We start from the raw sequence: 22,443 nt of genomic DNA on the forward strand, positions 1-22,443 counted from the left end.
AGCGCGAGCAGGCTGGAGCGGCCCCTTCAACGGGACAGAAGAGGCAGACTGCGCAAGCGCATCTAATCGAGGCAGAAGGCGGCTTCGGTCGGTGCCATGGAGACGGGGACGCCAACACCGGGGGGGGGGGGGGGGGGTAAGTATATAACTTCTGTATGGCCAATATTTAATGCACGATGTATATTACAAAGTGCATGTATATGGCCATACAGAAGTGTTTAACTTTACTTTATTTTGCTGGACAACCCCTTTAAGTATCTTGGCCAAAATATGAACCAACACCTTGTACATACTTTAGCTATTTCATCTGCTCATTCCCGTTGGTATTCTAGGTAAGTGTTTTGGCATTTGTCAGCTGTTGTGGAATATCTGCTTACAAGTCCTGTATACTATTCAGTCTATTTTGATGTCTGTTTGTGTGCATTCCCCTTCTATTCGCGTTTGTCCTAGGTGTGGTGTGAATTTTGCTCAGGTCAGACATGACATCCAGGCCACAGGCAGCAACAAGAAGCTGCAAGATAATTGGTAAAGGGTGTTGCTTAAGTGTTGTGGCCCAGGGAGGGAGGATACTGGCCCTTATATATTCTCTCATACAGATTATTATAGGGATGTATAGCTGCCAGAGAAAATATTCATAGAATCCTGCTCAGTGCAGGATTCACTAAATCATCCCAGACAGATATTTGTCCATCCTTTGTTTGAACATTTCTATTGAAGGAGAAATCCCCACCTTCCGTGGTAACCTGTTCCACTCATTGCTCACGTCACTTTCAGAAAGTTTTTCTAATATCTAATTTGTGTCTCCTCCCTTTTAGTTTCATCCCATTGCTTCTGGTCTTTCTTTGTGCAAATAAGCATAGGGCTGATCCCTCTGCACTGTGACAGCCCTTCAGTTATCTGTAGACAGCTTTTAAGTGTCTTCTCAGCCTTTTTCTTTGCAAGCTAAATATTCCCAGATCCTTTAATTGTTTCTCATAGGACATGATTTGTAGACTGCTCACCATCTTGGTAACCCTTTTCTGAACTTGCTCCAGTTTGTCTATGTTTTTTTTTTTAAAGTGGAGTGCCCAGAACTGGAGACAGTATTCCAGATGAGGTCTGACTAAGGAAGAGTAGAGGGGGATAATTACCTCACATGATCTAGACTCTATGCTTCTCTTAATACATCCCAGAATTGTGTTTGCCTTTTTGGCTGCTGCATCACATTGTTGACTCATGTTCAGTCTTTGATCTATTAATATACCCAAGTCTTTTTCACATGTGCTGCTTAGCTCAATTCCTTCCATTCTGTATGTGATTTTTTCCTTTTTCTTGCCCAGATGTAGGACTTTGCATTTCTCCTTGTTAAATACCATTCTGGTAGTCGCCGCCCACTGTTCAAGCTTTTCAAGATCTTTTTGAATACTCTCTCTTCCCTAATATTACCATAGCTATCCCTCCTAGCCTTGTTTTGTCGGCAAATTTGATCAGTTTCCCATCAATTTCCCAACAACACTGGGCCTAGGACAGAGCATTGTGATACATTCTTCCACTTGGATGTGCAGTCATTTATGACCACTCTTTGAGTACGATCACTCAGTCAGTTGTGAATCCACCTAACAGCTGCCTTGTCAATCCCATATTTGGTAATTTTTCCAATAAAAATAGTATGAGATAATTTGTCAAATGCTTTACTAAAGTCAAGATATACTATATCCACTGCATTTCTCTGATTAACCCAGTTGATGATTCTGTCATAGAAGGAAATTAGATTCGTCTCACATGACTTGTTTGTTACAAGTCCATTTTCATCCAAGTACTTTCATACATGTTGTTTAATAATTTGTTCAAAGATTTTTTCCGGTATAGAAGTTAGGCTCTCAGGCCTGTAGTTTCCTGGATCCACCCTCTTCCCTTTTTTTGAAGATAGGGACAACATTTGCCCTTTTCCAATCTTCTGGGACTTCTCCTGTTCTCCAGGAATTTTCAAAGACTATGGCATGTGGTTCAGCAAATACCTCTACTGCTCCTTTAGTATCATAGGATGTAATTCATTTGGACCTTGAGACTTGAATTCATTTAAGTTAGTTAAGTGTTTCCTCACCATCTCTCTGCTTATAGATAGCCTACATTCTTTTATTCCCCCAATAGCATAGGGAAGATCAGTTGATGTTCCATCTACTTTCTCAAAGAAAACAGATACAAAATAGGAATTTAAAAGTTCAGCCTTCTCAACATCATTCTTAACCAATTCACCATTTTCATCTTGTAAGCATCCAATAGCATCTTTGACTTTTCTTTTGCTTTTGACATACCCCCCAAATCCTTTTTATTGCTTTTGGCCTCTGTTACAAGCCTCAATTCATTAGCTTTTCTGACACTTGCCCTACAGTTTCTGCAGACCGCATTATACTTCTTTAGATATTTCCCCCTCTTTCCATTTGATAAACATATTTTTCTTTGTTTTTAACATGTGTGCAAGTCAAGTTCTGTGTTAATCCATCACGGTCTCTTTAGATGCTTCCCATTCTTCCTTTTTTGGGGGATTGTTAACGATTGTGCTTTGAGAATCTCATTTTTCAATATTTCCCAACCTTCTTGGACATTTCTGTCCTTAAGATCATCTAGCCATTGGATTATTATTTGTATGCAGTGCAGCAAGCGTACTGTGTGTCACTCGTGTGGTGGGGCTGAGGGATTCATCTATACCCTTGTGGACTAGTCTAATCCTGTATCCATCTATAGTATTTTGGTATGTTTAGTAAAATACATTATGTTATTTGCATAACAGCATACAAAAAAGGCAATCCCAACAATCTGACAACCTGTCATCAGTTATACTTTCCATGGCTCTTTGGCTACCATACTTTTAATCTGTTCTACATTACAACAGTATTGGCAAACCTTGTTCTCATAGATTGGAAATACAAAGTCATTGCACAGAGTAAAAACATATCAGCTCTCGAATGTGTAGAGAAGTAATTCTCGTATAACAAGCAGGACAAAGATGAGTGATGTATTCTGACAGTAAGCAAATAAAGACAATAATGTGATATTTGATCACTGTAATAATTGCTAGTCTAAATACTGTATTCTGTTAGTCTGTCATTTTACAGCAGGCTGACCATATGGTTAGTTGACATAATACGAACAAAAGCGGTAATATTATCCTTTAGCAAGCATACAGATGGTATACTGGATTACCGCATGTGCTTGATCTAATCTTATTTCATGAATGAAAAAGAAGCTTTCTTAATATGTCTTTGCAAGTTGGTTTCTTTTGATGAAAAAATAACTCCCTCATCCATTCTACTATTTTCTATAAAGTTGAATATAGCATTTCAGCCTTCAAAAAGACCCTGGTAATAAAGCAATAGTAATAGTAGTGAAATTGTAGCATCTTCCAGCAATTTTGTGTAAGTCGTCAGATATTTGATCTAAAAAGAAATTAGCATATCATGAATATTCTCCTAAGTATATCAGGACAATCCATGCACTTTCTGAAGCAAATGTGTTTTTTCTTAACAACAAAAGAGAAAATTATTTTCATCCCTTACGAACAGCAAACCTTTCTTTCTAACGGCACAGCTGCACCAAGGCTTTTAGGGCTGCCACACCCTCACGCTGCTCAATTTACTTGCATTGTCATTCATCTGAAAAAAAGAATTGCACTGTCATCTAGTGTTCACTTTGAATTTATCAATCTAATAACCCTGCACTGCAAGCTGTTTGCTAGAGAGTTAAGAACGAGAGACTCATAAGGCGCAAGCATAGAAAATGGATCATAATCTGTCACGTCTTAGACATACATATTGCAGAGGAATACTGCAATTAGACCCACAGTATACCAATCAAACAGTTTTACAGAAGACACAAGACAACATTCCTTTAGAAAAAGTGTGCAAGGCTTCCTACACAAACACACGCAAACTTTCTGTGCTGTCCTTTTTTTGAGGGGAAAAGGGTAGTGTTAGAAAAACATCATGAAATTCATGAATTTTTAAACAAGCCATTTTTTAAGTAATTTCTTTGGTCACACAGGTTTTGTACCGTGTGTTTTCTGCCATTTTTTTTTACTTTAGAGGAGCTTTTAGGAAAACTTTCAAAAATCCTAGAACTTGCTGCATTCTTTAAAAAAGGGCTATGACTCTTCCAAAATTGCAAGGTTCTTCCAAAGAGAGGATTCATTTTAGCAGTTGTTGCAGCTAAGAGCTTTATAAGAAAACAGAAAAAGCAAGTGTGAGAGTTTGTGAGAATGTTTTAAGATCTAAAGTGTGTTTTTTCTTAAGTGTGAGACTTAAAGGGGTTGTCCCGCGATAGCAAGTGGGGTTAAGCACTTCTGTATGGCCATATTAATGCACTTTGTAATATACATCGTGCATTAAATATTGGCCATACAGAAGTTATATACTTACCCCCACCGGAGCTGGCGTCCCCGTCTCCATGGCGCCGACCAAAGCTGCCTTCTGCCTGGATTAGACGTGCTTGCGCTGAAGGGGCCGCTCCAGCGTGCTCGCGCCGCAGAGGTCTTCTGCGCATGCGCAGAAGACCTCTGCGGTGCGAGCACGCCGGAGCCGGACAGAAGAGGGCAGACTGCGCAAGCGCATCTAATCCAGGGAGAAGGCGGCTTTGGTCGGCGCCATGGAGACGGGGACGCCAGCACCGGAGGGGGTAAGTGTGTAACTTCTGTATGACCAATATTTAATGGACGATGTATATTACAAAGTGCATTAATATGGCCATACAGAAGTGCTTAACCCCACTTGCTATCGCGGGACAACCCCTTTAAGATTAGTGACTTTAGATTCAGGGACTTTAGAAGGGAGCCACTTAGATTTATTCACTGTTTGTCTGATTTTCACTTTTCTTTGATTTAATTTATCTAATTTACCCCCATTGATTAGAATGTGCTCCCTGATTGATAATGCTGTCCAGTGTACATCTTTGGAAGCCTAGATTGTACTGAGATTGTATACTGAGATTCATTGACAACATAGAAAGGAGTTTGCTGCTCAATAAGCAGAGAAACTCTGGGGTAGATGTGGGGAAAGATGGTAGCAAGGAAGTGCAAGATGATTAGGCAGCTAGCTGGGTGATGGAACAAATAGGGGGAAGAGTGTTGAGGAGGCTAATCCTGATCTGGCACACCCCAACATGCTTGTAAAGTTGGCAAATGAGAGAAATGCCAATTCAAGTTTAGTAATGCTGCAGCAAGACATCTTCTGACCGCCATGGGGATGTCTGCTCGAGTAAGAATGGGGATAGGAGTGCAGGGCAGGCTAGACAGGTCCTCGTAGTAGGGTATTTAATTAAGTGGTCAGACAGGGAAATCTGTCACAAAGACTGGGATCATTGAACAGTTAATAATATGTGTTCCTGCTGCTTGAGTTCAATATATTGTGTATCGGCTTGACACACTACTAGAAGGGGCTGGTGATGACCTAGCAGTCATGGTACACATTGGCACCAATGATAAAGTTAGAGGTTATTGGAAGGTCTTTAAAAATGATTTTAGAGTCCAGGACTGTGAGCTTAGGGCAGGACCATAAAAGTAATATTTTCCGAAAACTACCTGTAGCACCTGCTATACCAGAAAGGCAGTGGGAAACTTGGGAGGTAAACAAGCGGCTTAAGAGCTGCTGTAGGAAGAGGCATTTCCATTCCTGGAGAAATCGGCTGATTTTGATGTTGGGTATAGATTCTAATCCAATCACATAACTTTGTTAAGTCTACCCACATTTTGGGTGAAGTCACTTTGCATGCAGAGTGTTTAGCAATGCTTCTGAGGCACTAAACCACTAGGCATTAGGCTGAAAGGCACTAAATTACTACATATTAGAAGATATAAAGCAAAACAATGCAAAAATCATAGGCTGGGCTCTGGATAATGACAGTTATTTAATATAGATGATTAGCAAGAGTTATCTACTTACTTCACTGAGAAGAGAGGATATACATTCCACTCCTCCCTCGCTCCAAGTTTGCTTATCAATAACATAGGTGTTCCAAATTATATTGGCATCAGGCAACAACTTCAAAACTTTTGACATATTGAAAATAATGGATGGTGGTAGCAACACATTTTGGGTGTCAATGCGCTCTTCCTCAATTCCTTACCTCTAATGGTGTACCCACTATGTGGGTTATTTATGAATAATCCACTTATGCATGATGTTCTCATACTGTCATTGGAAAGGCATTAAGTCACCCCCCTCAGTAAAGGAAGTGCTAAACGTCTTTGCATTTTTTTTCTTTATTATTGCATGACTGGTCCCTGGGTTGGTGTATCTGAGTTTGCACTGGCACTCTCCCCATGTGGTAGATCAATAGCTCTAATACTCAATCAGCAGCAATGTGGGCTGATTCCCTGGATTCGGAGTCTTGTTCTCTATCTTTCTGATTATAGGACTGAAGAAATGGTGACATGTACAATTGTGTGAGATTTCAGAAGGCAATGCCAGTTCTTCTCCCTTGTAGTTGGGGGACGAACTGGAAAGTAAGAAATCCTAAACGGAGGTTGGGTGTCTCTTAAGGACCACTAAGCTCAGGGAGTCAGCAGGAGTTCAGCATCTCCGAAAGGACATCTCCCAGCAGGAGGTCAGTCCTGCCCCATCAGACTCTAACTGCAGATAGATTACTAACTGCTAATTTACAGCTCTCTTATATTTTCTAAGTGACATAGCACAGGGCTATGAAGATTTCTTAAATATTCTCCAATCAGAGCTCTTGTTTCACTTCATCGACGGTTAGCACCACCCCTCGGGGAGCTTCTTTCATCTTCTAGGTTAGGTAGACTAATAGTAGCCTAAGGTCCTGTTGGTGAATACACAGTGTTCTCCTAGGTCCTCAAGCTTTTGCCCTGAAGTGAAGTACACTAAATTAACTAAATAAATCTTTCTTAATGAAGAGGGGTTAGATCCTGACTTGAAGCTATGTGCTTTACTGTAGTGTCATACTTCAGGTCACTACAACCTGATGTGTGGTATCTAAGGTATCTTCTTATCTTTTACCCTTATCCACTCAACATCAGGATTGATAATTATAATCAATCAAGGAATTAGTGGACAGATTTTCCTGGATGCCAATGTCATACATCAAGCTAGGTCTCGATCATCTGGTTTGAGCAAAGTGCAGAAAACATAGCATGGTGTTGCCTTGGCAATGGTCTCTTTTTTTCACCAGAAACAGCACTCCTGTCCAGTGGCATAACTATAGGAGATGCAGGGGATGCGGTTGCACTGGGGCTCAGGAATCTTAGGGGGCCCATATGGCCTCTCTTCTCCATATAGGGAGCCCAATACTATGAATAAAGCATTATAGTTGGGGTCCCTGTTACGGGTTTTGCATTGGGGTCCAGGAGCTTCAGGTTATACTTCTGTGTTAGGGGTTAAAAAAAGTGGGGGGTCCCAAGATAAACTTTTGCACCCAGGCCCATAAGCCTTTAGCTATGCCTCTGCTCCTATCCATGTATTAATGTATCTTTTACTTTGAATTAACTGAGGACTGTAATCTTTGTTATCAACCGGGTTATGAAAGCTTTTGGTGACTTTCCTAGTCTTATATTCAAACATATTTAGTCCTTTGCATGCTAATTTCCCAGAAGCTTAATGAATTTTCTGTCTTTATAATATAATACTTCAAGCCAAAAGATCTAAAGATTAACTACCTCCATGTCCTCCTTTTGGTCATGGTCCAAAAAATATAGCCCTGCATCTCTAACATCATATTCTCATAATTTTTAATATTCTCGTTTTGTCATGGAAATAGCCTTATCTTGGAAATTGGTGAGCCAACAGATAAGTCAGACAGTTAATTAAATTAAACTCAAGGATTTTCCTGTTTTGAAATCACCGAGTGTTTCAGCCAATTTTGTCTATAAGGATTTAACATGCAAAGTTGTTACAGTTTCATTCTGAAGCTGGTCTGTTGTTAAATTTCATTAGGTTTAGAGTAAAATAAATCACTATTTTTCATGAATATACCATATGTGGCCGGGAAATAGGCAGTACATAGCACTGTTTTAGTTATGGAGACTGGTAATATAATAACTGGCCCTAGGAGTTTAATCTGAGTCAGTTTACACAAGGGATGCAGGTAACCTAGCAAGCAGTTAGGACGTTTTTTATCCAGCTGCACAAGATAGAAAAAATGCATAGAGACTCAGATGAGGCAGGTAGCCTAGCAACCAGATAGGCTGTGATTGGCTGCAGACAAACTGGTCAGGTGACAGAGATAATAAATAGCCGGACAACGGTCGCAGGAACCAGAGAGTGAGACACACCAGGCAAGAACCAGAGAGTAGAGGCAGAATAGGTTTAAGCAATAAGTAAAGAGAGTAAAGAGTAGTGAGAGAAGAGGAGCACCAAGCAGAGAGAGAGTGCCAGAAAATAGAAGTACCCGACAGGAGAAAAAAAAGGGCCAGGTAGGAGAGAGAAGTGAAAAGAGAGATAGATCAGCCGTGACAGAGAGAGAAAGAGAAAAACAAGAGAGAAATCTGAGAAACCGTGAGTAACTGAGAAGGAGAGACAGGTTTGACAGTGAATAAAAAAATAAATAAAATGAAAGAGATGTAAATATGAAGAGAGGGAGATAAAGAAATAAAGAGATATAAATACAAAGAAGGATAGAGAAAAAAACCAGAGTAAGCTCCCACTACATGAATGAGTTAGACACCGGTGTCTACATTGTTGCAATTCGTGTATTAATTATGCGCTGAATGTGATGAAGCAAACTACCTCATCTCACTGCCTAATTTAATAATATTGTGGTTACAACAATTTAAGCTAAATATCTAGCTCTGTGTATTATTCCACACCTCATGACTCACAACTACAAATTGTGCCCAAGGGCACTGGCGTCCGAACAAAACAAATCACAATAAATTGCCAGCCACAAATAATAATAATAAAATTAGTGCTCACCATAGCGCTTTGTGGCGGCACGACACATGTATCTTTAAAAGTAACTCAAATATACTTATTCTATTATTGTCATCTATTATTTTGCAGGAATCCTAATAAAATCCGCATATAGTGATGAGCAATTAGTCAAATAATCGGTTTGTGACAGTATCAGGACGATTTCACAAAAATCATTGTGAATTGCGACAAATGATTCCAACTCCCTCCCAAATTCCCAAAAAGTTGTGTAAAAAGTAAATACATGTAAAGAGCAAAACAATACAATGAATTGGAAATCTCAAATAACCATATTTTATTCACAATGGCAAATAGAACACATATCAGCATCCCGACGTTTTTGGATTTGAGGTTGTACATTCTTTAAAGCCACATCTCCAACCGGAAGTTCAAACCTGATGGAAGAAAAAGCAGTCCGGAGAGCCTAGGACATCTCAACCTTTCCTGCAAAACTCTCTAGGCTTCATTGTCTAATTCTTTGATATTAAAGGGGTTGTCCCGCAGCAGCAAGTGGGTCTATACACTTCTGTATGGCCATATTAATGCACTTTGTAATGTACATTGTGCATTAATTATGAGCCATACAGAAGTTATCAAAAGTTTTATACTTACCTGCTCCGTTGCTAGCGTCCTCGTCTCCATGGTGCCGACTAATTTTCGGCCTCTAATGGCCAAATTAGCCGCGCTTGCGCAGTCCGGGTCTTCTGCTGTCTTCAATGGGGCCGCTCGTGCAGAATGCCGCCTCCGTGTAGCTCCGCCCCGTCACGTGCCGATTCCAGCCAATCAGGAGGCTGGAATCGGCAATGGACCGCACAGAAGCCCTGCGGTCCACAGAGAGACAGGATCCCGGCGGCCATCTTCAGCAGGTGAGTATGAAGACGCCGGACCGCCGGGATTCGGGTAAGTACTACCCGGTGTGTTTTTTTAACCCCTGCATCGGGGTTGTCTCGCGCCGAACGGGGGGGGGGGGGGGTTAAAAAAAAAAAACCCGTTTCGGCGCGGGACAACCCCTTTAATTTCCCGTTCCCATAACCCAACCTCACTATCCACAGCTACTTCTCACCCCAAATTCCAATGAATCCGTGTACATATAGCAACTTGAATTTGAAGATTATTTAGATAATTCTTTATACCTGCACATAAATGCAAATAAGTATTGAAGTAGCAACAGCATATACATCATTATAGACGCCGTTCCTGAAACTAGATTACAGAGCTGGACGTCTTTTCTGCTATTATCTCAATAATTACAAGAACAGTTTAATTTGCTAACCCTACAATTTATAGACATAATTATCTACTAATAGATACAAATGTATTTTTCAATGCTCATTTAATTAAAAAATGTATATGTAGCACACTTACTCTGGGAAAATCACTTATTCATTAAGCTTACATTAAACACAAGTTTTTAATATAGCATTAAAGAAAGAAATGTGCATTTGGGCTTCAAATGTTCAAACTCTCCATCCAGATTATTGCAACATGTGTAAATTCAATTCTCACTGTTAGGGACCTTTCACATGGGACAGAATTACGCTGCAGAGCGTAGCCGAATCCGCAGCTGCAGAATTCCACACCAAAATCCGATGGTCTGACTGCAAATTTTGATAAGGAATTTTCTGCCAATTTTTTTGTGTGGAATTTACCCAGCTTTGCGGTACGTTGTGCTGTCTATTCGATCCCGTGTGAAAGGTCCTAAACTTTGAAAATCTATTGGTGGAATGAAGGTTACCACTTAAAGGGGTTGTTCCGCGCCGAAACCTAAAATTTCTTTTTTACACAGACCCCACCTTAGTAGACAGTAAAAACGCATCCATGTGTTATTTAAAAAAAAAAAGATTCGCTTACCTGGATCCCCGTTCTGCAGCTTTGAAGATTCTTCTTTCAAAGACGGCGCCGCTGGTCTTCTCCCACGGTGCACCGCGGGTCTTCTCCCATGGTGCACCGTGGATGTTCTTCTGCAGTCTGCGTTCCACTGCCGATTACAGCCACCTCATTGGCTGATCGGCACCACATGACGGAGGCGGAGCTACGCGATGACGCGGAGAAGAGGGAGGAGCCAGGACGCAGCTCGTGAGCCCGGACACATCCAGCAGAGGATTCCTCACTGCGCAAGCCCGACTGTTCGTGCGACCAGAGAAGAGGTTTGATCGTCGCCATGGAGACGGGGATGCCAGCACCGGAGGGGGTAAGTGTATAACTTCTGTATGGCCAATATTTAATGCACGATGTATATTACAAAGTGCATTAATATGGCCATACAGAAGTACTTAACCCCACTTGCTATCGCGGGACAACGCCTTTAAGGTGCCCATTTTTCAGCCTATGGAGCACAAGAAAAAATTACCTTCTATCATGGAGTCAACAAAAAGTTGCTTTGACTTTAATCTATAACGGTACGTTCACATATTGCAGAAATGCTGCAGATGGAATCAGCTGTGAAAAATCTGCAGCATTTTACACTACAAGCACTTTAAAGACTGCTGTCCCCGGACGATAGTGCATTGCGTTACTCGCTGCAATAATCCGGCCGCGAGTAACGCAGTGCATGCTATCTATAGCGTTGCTATGGAAAACACAGCCCCCTGTCCACGAGCGGAGAATCATAGCGATTCTTCGCTCGTGGGACTCAAATCACGGCATGCTGCGAATTGCTGCGATTCTCCGCAGTGAGCCTATCTGTCAGATAGGCTCACCATAGAGAACTGACAGTTCTCTCCCCTGCTCCCCGGCGGCGGAATATCGCTAGCGAAATTCCACCTCGCCCGTGGACAGGGGGCCTAAATCAGATCTCATCCAAACACTGTGGGAAAAACTGCAGCATGAATTGACTCGAAATACTGATTTTAAATCCACAGTATGTCAATTTATGTTGCAGTTTTTCATGGAGGATTTCACCTCTTCAAGTGAGAGACTGAAATCTGAGTGAAAATCTGCACCAAAATATGTATCTAAATCCTCATGTGTTACATTCAGATTCGGATGAGGATCTGAACCAAAATCTGCAGCAGATTTTCCGCTATGATATGAAAAAGGACTTGGGGATTTTAGTTAAAGGGGGAGTTTCCATGGAAATACTATTGATGACTTATCATCAGGATAGGTCATCAATAGTTTATTGGCCTGGGTCTGCCGCTCGGCACCCTGACCAGTCAGCTGAGCGGGCGCATGCTGTCAGCGCCTCAAATGCACAGAGGTTGGAGCAGAACCCTCCACACTAACCTCCTTGTAGTGGCCGGTGCTTGTAACTGCACCTGAATGGCACGGCTCTCATTGAAATCAATGAGATGGGTTCTTTACAGTAGGAGCAGTGAGATTATGGAAATCTCTGCCTGAGGATGTGTGATGGTGAATTTGATAAAAGAGTTCAAGAGGGGCCTGGACGCCTTTCTTGAGTGTAACAATATTACATGTTATAGTCACTGATTACTTCAAAAGGGTTGGTGATCCAGGGATTATTCTGATTGCCAGATTTGGAGTCAGGAAGGAATATTTTTCCCTGAAATGAGGAATATTGGCTTCTACCTCATTGGGGGGTTTTGCCTTCCTTTGGATTAACATTACAGGAAAAAAGGCTTAAATGGATTAATACAAGTCTGTTTTCAACCTAAAATACTATGTTACTATGTTCCATAACAGCCAAACATATTCTGAGGGAGAATTTTCAGGTGGCATAAACATCCACCACAAACAAAACTGCACCAAAATCCACATGCCTCATATTGCCTTACAGTGAATTTGCCACAGAAATGGTGCGGAAATGCTGCAGATTCAGCACTTTTAATACAGAGGGCTTAATCCACAACAATTTCACAATAATTCTGTGGAAATTTCGACCAAAATCTGCACATAAGGCATGAAGATTTCCGGAGTGGATTTGTATGTGGTGGATTTTTATGCCACCTATGGATCTACTCTAAAGCAACTTTCAGACAAACATATGGTAGATCCGTATTACAGACATGTTACAGATGACATTACAAGCATATGTCAGCAATATTTCATCAATATTTGAAATGTTTTGCCTCTGTATTCATTGTCATTGTTTTGCCCAATAGAAAGTCGTAGCAATACAAAGGAAAAACACAAAAAGTAGGTCATGCTACATTTTATGAAATGGCCATGAAAAACTTGACCATGTGAACAGATCCATAGATACCCATTAACTCCATTACAGTCCACAAAACACAGACCAAATATGGAGCTAAAATACGCTTTTCTAATAGTCACCCAAGAGTAGTTTCAAATAACGTACATAATCTTACAGAAAAACTTCATGTTTTTGTGGAGACAAGCTGCAGATTTAGAATCTCTAACACGTTTTACAAAAATGCTGTGGAATTGTTGCAGAAATTTTCCCCATCACGTGAAGGAGATTTTTTGAAATCCCTTCCATGTAGTTTGTACTCTAAATGCTGCAAAAGTTACTCAGCAATTCCGCCATTGGAAATTCTGCAGCATTTCTGCTCCATGTGAAGGCGGCCTAAAGGTGGTTTCAGACAGCAGTCTTTGGGTGGTTTCAGACGAGCATAGGTGCAACTATGCTCACCGTCAAGGAGCGTTATTGTGCCTTAACGAGAGGAATATCTTCGACGTTGCCAGCTGTTCGAACTCCAGGCAAGAGTGCAGGAATTTGAAAATAGTCACGGGAAGATAGGTGCCGCCTGATCTTTCCTGCATATAGTATTCACTACTTGCAGAAAAGATAGGGCAGGTCCTATCTTTTCTCAGACCGTACAATTAACAGACGATAAATCCTGATTGTGAAAGCAAAACCACTGAAATCCTATTGAAATCAGTGGCTTCCTTTTGTCCTGTTATGTGGCCATGATTATCCTGGCTGCATAACTGGAGAAAACCGTATTTGCCCGGAACCGCCCTTTGTGGCAGTCTTTCATGCAGTTTTTTAACTGAAGACAGAAGTGGATTCAAAGATATGCCAAATATAAAGGAAGGACTTATAACTCTCTGTCCTGCTAGATCCACTTCTGGCTTTGGTTCACAAAACTGCATGAAAAGTGGCCACAAAGACTGCGGCTTTGAACAAGAACCTTGTGTGTGTAAACTCCCTATAGGGTAATTTGAAAGTAATTTTGGTATAGATATAAAGTAGGGACCGCTATTTATTCACTTCCAGAAGTTCATCTTGATTCATCAATCTACACTCCCATAGCTTTCACAGCATATTGACGCCTAAAAAGAGATCATGGACAACCCAATATTTTGCTTGATCTATCTAAACAGCAAAAAGGTAATCATATAATTCCAAGATTATATAACAATGGCAGAATAACATATCTATATGGGACATTGATATGTAAAAATGTGATTGTTCTCAGTAAGATATACCTTTTAATGACTAACAAAAAGACTAGAAGTTAAAGCGAGCTTTCAAACCTACTTAGGGGTTTTCTTCACGTTTAAGTAGGTTGGAAAGCTCACTATAACATCAAATATTTTTGTTAGCCATTAAAAGGTATCATATCTACAAGATTATTTGGGTTCTCTTGCTGGAAATAATCACATTTTGCTCTACTGGCTAACACCGTACCAAACTTTTTTCTATTGACATTTCGGGCACCAACAGAGTTGCAAGCGGGGTACAAATCTAGCACAGAATCAAGTTAAAGAGTCAGCCTTAGGGCGCCCACCCACTGGCGATTTTTTTCCCTGCGAAATTCGCAGCATTTTTTTCTCTGCAGTGGTCTATGGGACTTGTAATGTTAAAATCGCGATCGCGCAAAATCGCAATTTACCGCGAAATCGCGATTTTAACATTAAAAGTCCCATAGACCCCTGCAGAGAAAAAAATGCTGCGAATTTCGCAGTGAAAAAAAACGCCAGTGGGTGGGCGCCCTTAGGGCGCATTCACGTGGGCGATTGTGACTCGCATTGCACTGGACACAGAAACTCCATTCCTTGTGCTGTGTGATGTGTGGGAGTCCGTTAATCCACATGTTCTATTCTGGTATGAGACTTACACAAAAATAGAACATGCTGTGACTTTTCCATCTCGAAGCATCACTGCACGAGAAAAATTCCCCCTGAAAAACAATGGGTTCTATTTTCGGGCAAGTTTTGTGTGTCGTACAACGCACAAAACTCGTTTGATTTTATTCCCCGTGTGAATGTGCTATTATTAAGACACAATTGACATACTGGTAAGGTACACAAGAGAGAGAGATGCTTTGCACTTCAGACCTTGTAGTCATGATCCGTTCCCTGCTTGCAAAACACATATAATACTATATTGCTGTCACAAGGTTAGAGAACGCTGTAAAAATATATTATTTTTCATATCTCCTCTAACTTTTCCTTTGATCACGGCATAGAGTTCTTGAAGAAACTGTGTGTTGACTCCTTTTCAGTCTAGATTTGACAGGTGAGTCTGATATCAAAGTATGGAAATGTGGTATTTGTTGCTAAAATTGTCCTCCTAGTTTTGTAGTATAGCTGTCATTTCATTTTCCTTTCATCTAACTATGTACAAAATTATATGCTGATTACTTTCATAGTATAGCTTTATGGAGCAAGGGTAATAGTTTTCTGACACAGAGCTCCACATTTCTACTTCCCTTCTCAGAGCCACAGACTTAAAGGGCCACTCTGGTGATCTTATTTCTTATTTACTCATTATGTAACTAACCCAACATTATATTTAAGTAAGCTAGTGTAATCTTGGTTACTTCTTTGTGTCTGAAATTCCCGGCCTCTTTTTCCTCAGATGGTCATGTGATCTCAATTCTGACCAGCTCAGATCTTCTTGGGGTCATGGATTCATTTTCTAGTCAGTTTGTGTGACCATTTTAGCTAATGGTTTCAGTGCAACAGAGCAGGACAACTATTTGGCAAGATGAAATTCTTCAATAAAGCTTGTGCTGCTGGCTGGTCTCGCATGGGGGGATGTCTACAACAAATTTGGTCAAATGGTCTACAATGACGAACAAGTACTTACAGCCATGTAGAGATTTTTCTACCATCAGGCAATCCAGTAGCTTCAGCTGTAAGAAATAGAAGGCCTGAATGTTACCTACTTGGGCTTACAGTTCTCTGGCTTAGGCAAGATTACAGTTGTGGCAACTTCTAGAGATCTCAAGAGTAGCTCACTGTAAATGGGGATGGTAATAGAAGCACTGCTGGCAGGAAAATGTTTTTGCAGGCCCAAAGCATTCCTTTTTCTCACACATCCACTCAGCAACCCTTCTCACCAATTTTTTGGAAGCACAATTTTCCATGTTATACCTATCTCTTTGAGTAAATTCACCTGTCTGTATAGCACACTTATGTGGAGAGCAACAGCCTCGCTATTGGAACAATTATCTTCTTGCTAGCCCAGTCTCTCTCTATCTCTATAACTAGGCTGGAACACTTCATGGAACCGTTTTCTTATGGCCTCCAGTTGTTGGTTTTATTGCTGCTTGCTTCTCCATTCTCCAGTGGTCTACTCTATCCCTGGGATCATGGTGTGCTCTACACATCAGATAGTGGCATTCCCCAAGTGTTGTAAGCCTGCACCATTTTCTTGTCTTCCAGCATGAAGTTGCTCCTCCAGTCCCTCATCAGTGGGACCACTAGCTACTAACACTGGATTGCAGGATAGGGCATCAGCATTTCCATTACTACAGCCGTCTTGATACCACAAAGGCATGTGCAGGAGCTTGAACAATGTGCAGAAACTTGTAATGAAGACAGATTTATCTCTATTTTTATCAGCCACTGGAACTTCCCAGTGACTACTAGTGAGGTTCAAGGTGAAAGAGAGCTTAGCATGGTCCAAGGCTACAAGAAAGTCCTTTATTCTGGGCAGCAGATAAATATCTCACACCATGCATGCAATTCGATGATATTTGTAGTTGACACAAGACTATAGGCTTCAATGCTTCTTTTTCATTAGTATAATGTGAGACACATATGGGCTCTTTATCTGTCTTATGGTGTGACTGTCTTGCATCTATTTTATCAATGCCTTTGTCTTGAGCAGGGTAAATGGCTTGTATCACTCTCTTATAGGTTTGGCATCCCCTGTGGGTCTTATTTTCCAGGTTCTGGGTCAATCCGAAATCTCTTACTATGAGAAAAAACATTCGAATGAGCTTTCAATAGTTTGGTTACCTTGCTCATTGGACAACTTAACACCCTCCTGCTGTACCTCCTTCAGAAGCTTTTCACCTGAAGACTCCATTGAACTTGAGGTGACTTTGCACACTAGAAGTGTAGCACAACCTGAATCTGTGAGCTCAATCTGCCATTGGGATTCTTAAGTAGAATTGGCATTCTATGCAGAATGCTTCTGTCATCATCTCTTGGAATGTGACAGTGACATTATACTTGGTAACATTCACCAGTCTCAGTAGCACCTGTCCTAACGTGACAGTACATAGAATTCAAGCCACAGCTACCCCCTCTCTCATAGTGTGTAGTTTTATACTCCCTACTCTAAAAGGTAAGGTCAGCAACACCTTCTAGATCTGGCATTTTCTTAGGCTTCTCTGCAAGCTACCTATGGAATTTCAGACTTGGAACATTCTTCCAGTACTTAGGCCTCAGTTTTCGAGCCATAAGTACACCTAGCTCTTGTAACATCAGAATCCATTGCTATGTCTACTGCTACTATTCTTTTCTCCCCAGCTCTTGGTCCATTTGCATTACTCCTATGACTGGAATGGGTAATGTGTTAACCGCCTTGAGATGCACCCAAGTTGCACTGTCTTCACATAGCAGGGAGGAAAAGCTCTCAGGACTCTGTATTCAGTTCTGCTATAACCTGGTCTTGACTTGTTTGTTTGTCTTTGACTGTTCTCTTATATTGCCCTACTGAACTGTATACTCAGATTTTCCACACCTTGTGGACAAATCTAGACTGTTTGATTATGCTCCTAGATTAGGATTATATGTCTGATACCTGTTATTGTCCTGACTCTGACTCCTGATCATTCTTGGTCATGTTTCTTCCCGACTCTCTGGTTTGTATGCCTGGAACCTGTTCCACTACTCCAGTTAGTGTACTGCTCAATCCTCTGTTTTGTGATTGCTCACCTATCCTATCACTGCCAGTTGGTGACTTTTTTAATGACTACTACCTATGCAACCAAGTTCAACCTTCCTAGCAAGGGTGGTGGGGGTTGGAGCTGGGGGCAAGGGTGCATACCAGGAAATCCCTTACATTTGTGTCCCAATCTACCAAGACAACTATGTTTTCTAGTCATCTCTGGGAAGCAATTGTGATAAAATTCCCCCTATTTTTAGATACAAGTTTCAAGAATTTAGAACACAAGTTTAAACCTAAAAATGCAATGATGTTAGAGGTAGACTTTAACAGTCTCTATACTTTATTCAGTGTGACAAATATGCAGTAAAAGAGAATATATAATGTGCAAATACTTTTTTTTCTATCAATACATTGTACTTCTAGTTAAGAGATACGTTTACTTTGATATGTTGAACTTCAGTGGACCCCCAATCCTCTATCATTCAATAATGGGCATCGTCTTTATTGGTGAGTTAGACAATGATAATGGTTTTGATCACAAGTTACACTGCAACATTTTTATTTTCAGAGCAATGAATACCAAAGGCTTCTGCATTTTTTGCTAAGTCAGCTGTCATTAATATTTTAAGGGAAGAATAGATGTACTCCAACCAGCTTTACTTTGGGTATGCTGTGGCTCAACTGAAATGACTATTTTTGAAGACTTTTGAATATGTCAGATTTTGTTTTATTAATGTTCTTCATTGTTGGCTTTCATCCTGCAACTATTACTCAGCACTTACACGATTTGCTCTTACAATGATTTGATATACCGTACAACATTCCACTGACAGTATAATGTATTTCTTATGCATTGATATTATGAGAAACGTAGAACAGGTGATGATTCAAGATAAACCCTTTTTAAGATGCAAATGTAACTCATTGATATGGTTCATATTTGGCTGCCACTCAACATTAGTGAAAAGATTTACTTTTCAGTTATTCTGTATTTTCAATGTAGGTCCTGCCACTTAAGCATATAACCCCTTAATGCCACAGGACATAAGTTTACATCAGGGGCACATTGTATCTAGTATAACAGGACATAAACTTATGTCCTGTGTTTAAAAGTATTATCCCAGTGGCAATCGTGGGGACATTGTACTGATAGTTAGCAGCTTATCACTACTTGTCGCTGGGGGACCAATCACAGCGGTCCTGCCACAGCGATCACTCTGATTGATCAGTCAGCACTGACTGACCAACCAGTGCGCAGCAGCCCGAATTCATACTATTTATAATGTGAGCTCTCTCTCCAACCACCACAGCATGTTATCAGTGGTTTCATAGCTATCATTTAGAGAAACATACAATTTCTTGATTGATTTTTATGCTAGTACGGTAGAAGGTTTTATGACATTTACGATATAGGTTAAATAAGAATGATTTTATAGTTTGGGTTGTTACAGATGTGCCAACACCAATTTTGTGTACCTTTTTATTAACATTTTTAATAATGAAATATTAATAATATAATATATTTTTCATTGGAATTTTTCTTTTTCTTTTTTTTATATATGTACTTAGTATTTTAGCAAACATTTTTAGTCCCTCTGGGAACTTGATCATGCAATCTCTTGATTGCTTCTATAATGTTCTTTTAAACTTCTATATTGTAATACATTATGCCATACTTGCCAACTTTTCTAAATTGTGTCAGGAGACTCCGAATGTGTAAATCTTTTTTAATAGCTCTGCCGTTTTTTACAGGTCTCACCATTTACAAGGCATCTCCTCACCACAATGTTAATGAATCATGAGCAGCACATGTTAGGAAAGTTAGTGGGGTGTTCCCTTACAGGTGATATTGGTGGTAGACCGGAAACTTAGCAACTCTTTTGGGTAGTCTTCCTTTTTCTGGGAGCTTCACAGATATTTAGCGAGAGTTAGCATGTTTGCGCTAAACATTTCTGGAGGTACACATTTATTGACCACTGCGTCAATATTATTACATGACACTTATTTAGACTGGTTATTCAAATAGACCGTGCAGCAATGCCTAGCAAACAATCCTAGAGCCCTTTGGAACAGTTCTAGGAGAACCAGTTCAGCGGCCAAACATTTGCGTGTTTAGGGAGTTAAGCAGCAGCCAGACAGTTCTGGGCCTGATTTATCTTCTGAGGAACAAAAAGTATTGGGTTTTGAAATTCAGCATCCCTGATGTTAGGCTAAGCAAACAGGTCTGCTGCTCTGCCCTGTCTGTTATCTGAGTTTGTATTTATTTTGCTCCAGCATCTCCTAAGTTAACAGTTCCTTACTACTTCGCTCAGTTGGAGGCTGTTTGCCAATCACTCCACTGTATAGTTTCCTCAGATCTGCTATTCAGTGCTTCCAGGTTCTTGTACTTCTATGATGGCTCGTGGCTGCTGCTCCTGCAGTATCTTTGTGACTACTGATCTCAACTCTGCTTTAGCTGTAAGCTACTTGTGCTTTTCTCAGATCTTCTGTTCCTGCTCACATCCTCGGCTTCTGTTTCTGCTTGGTACGTCCGGTTCCGGTTAGGGACTTGACAGGGTTATTCAGAGCCCAGGTTCCAGCTCAGGGCCATCCTTATCGGGATGATTACTCCACTCTGTTAGGCAGGGACTTCATTACCCCACTCCAGCTCAGGGCTAGCTCAGTCCCAGTCTCTGCCTTGTAAGAAGCTAGGCACCGAGGAGTGAGCATCCGGTCTCTGGGTCGGCTGTCAGTCCTGCCGGGTGGTTTCCTCTTCTCGGAGGAACGACACAGTGGTTCCACATCCAAATATGTAACACCTAATCTTTCTTGCTCCTCAAATCATTTGTTAAGGGAAAGTTGGTCCGTCACATATACCTTAGAGATATTTGCTGTTATTAGGGTGTTCAACAACTAAAGTCTAATATGTATTGAGGCCTTTAGTGCAGTGTATAGGAGAGCAACACCCCATTGTACCTTTGTCATTTCTTCTTTTCTCAATGAATAGAGTAGTAAATACCTGTGTCTATAACTATAGATTACTTTTCCTGAAGATAGGTGATCAATAGCTTAGTCTCGAAAATCTCTTTTAGTAATGTGACTGACAATACTTGATCATGTTGGTAATTGATGTTTGTGGTGGAAGAAATGGATTTTGTGTCTCAAGGAAATTTGTTTCAGACATGCATGAAAATTATGCTTCATCATTGGTAATTATCCTATAAAATGTCATGCAATTAAAGATTGTGATTAGTCTATAAACGGCACTTTATTTTGAGTTACATCTGCACGCCTAATCTACTTTGATAGAGGGAGAGTAGGTCCAGTACGACACAAATTAAACAGCACTCCAGCCTTTAGGTGCAATTAGGAATTTGTCTCTATGTTGTTGCGAATATTATTTAGTTTCACGAAAGGTAGCATAGCAATATTTCAGACCTATAATAAGTGTTTCATGAGATTTAAGTGTAAGTTATATGCTCATGCTCTGGAGCCTTGAAGAAAGCAAGAAGATGATCTTGTGCTCAGAGATGTTGATTTATCATTCAGGGTTCATCCATACTAGCACTTTTTGCAGTATACTTTTGTGAAAGCCACTATTCATTATGGAACAGTCGACACCTGCAAAGTACGTCAATTTATAGCTATCAAATGACAAACTGCTAAGACAAACAAACACTAATGTAAATGTGCCTTAGGCCGGTCTCATATGTGCAAGATTTGTACAAATCTCTCTTTATTATGAACCCCATTCTTTTGAATAGGGTCATACACATGAGCAATTCTTTCTCACATTGCATCGCGATGCAGAAAAAAAAAATTGCAGCTTGTCCAATCTTTGGGCAAGCTGTCACATCCCCCATTGTCTTCAATCGGGCCGGCGGCAGCATTGCACCTTGTGCTAGATGCACATGGTGCAATGTGAGGTCTTCCCATAGACAACAATGGGAGACACTCCATGATCCTTCACTGTGGCTGTCAGCCGTGCCGGTGAATCACTACTTCCCCAAAGTGATGTGAGTCAGTTTTGATACAAAGATGCCTCGCATGTGTTGCAAAATGGCATGTTGGTGAGTGAGATATTGGGGCGAGTTTCACGGCCCGATATCGCACTTGTCATGTGAAATTAGCCGTAGATGGGTTTTATAGTAGTTTGTAAAACTCTTTTGCAATACAGCCTTTTTCTTCAATTTTTGTTTGCCTTTTTCCATGCCCTCTACCGAAAAAGCATAACTCTTGTTTTTCCGGCAACATGGCTATATGACAGCTTGCTTTTCATGGGATCAATTATATTTTGCAATGGTATCATATAACATATCATGTGCTACATTGAAAAACTATTCTAAGTGGTGTGAACTTTACAAAAATTAAATTTAGCGAATTTTGTGAAGATTGTTTTTGCATTGTTCGCAGAGCGGTAAAAGTGAACGGGTTATCTTTATTGTATAGGTCAGTACATTTACAGTAGTGTTGAGTGATTATTAAACTATTCAGGTTGCAAGTGCCCTACCGAATTTTTAAAAAATAGTTGTGAATCTGGACAACTGACTCTTATTAAAATCAGTAGGAGTAAAA

This window comes from Eleutherodactylus coqui, chromosome 5, assembly GCF_035609145.1.
Source record: "Eleutherodactylus coqui strain aEleCoq1 chromosome 5, aEleCoq1.hap1, whole genome shotgun sequence".
Classification (NCBI taxonomy): domain Eukaryota; kingdom Metazoa; phylum Chordata; class Amphibia; order Anura; family Eleutherodactylidae; genus Eleutherodactylus; species Eleutherodactylus coqui.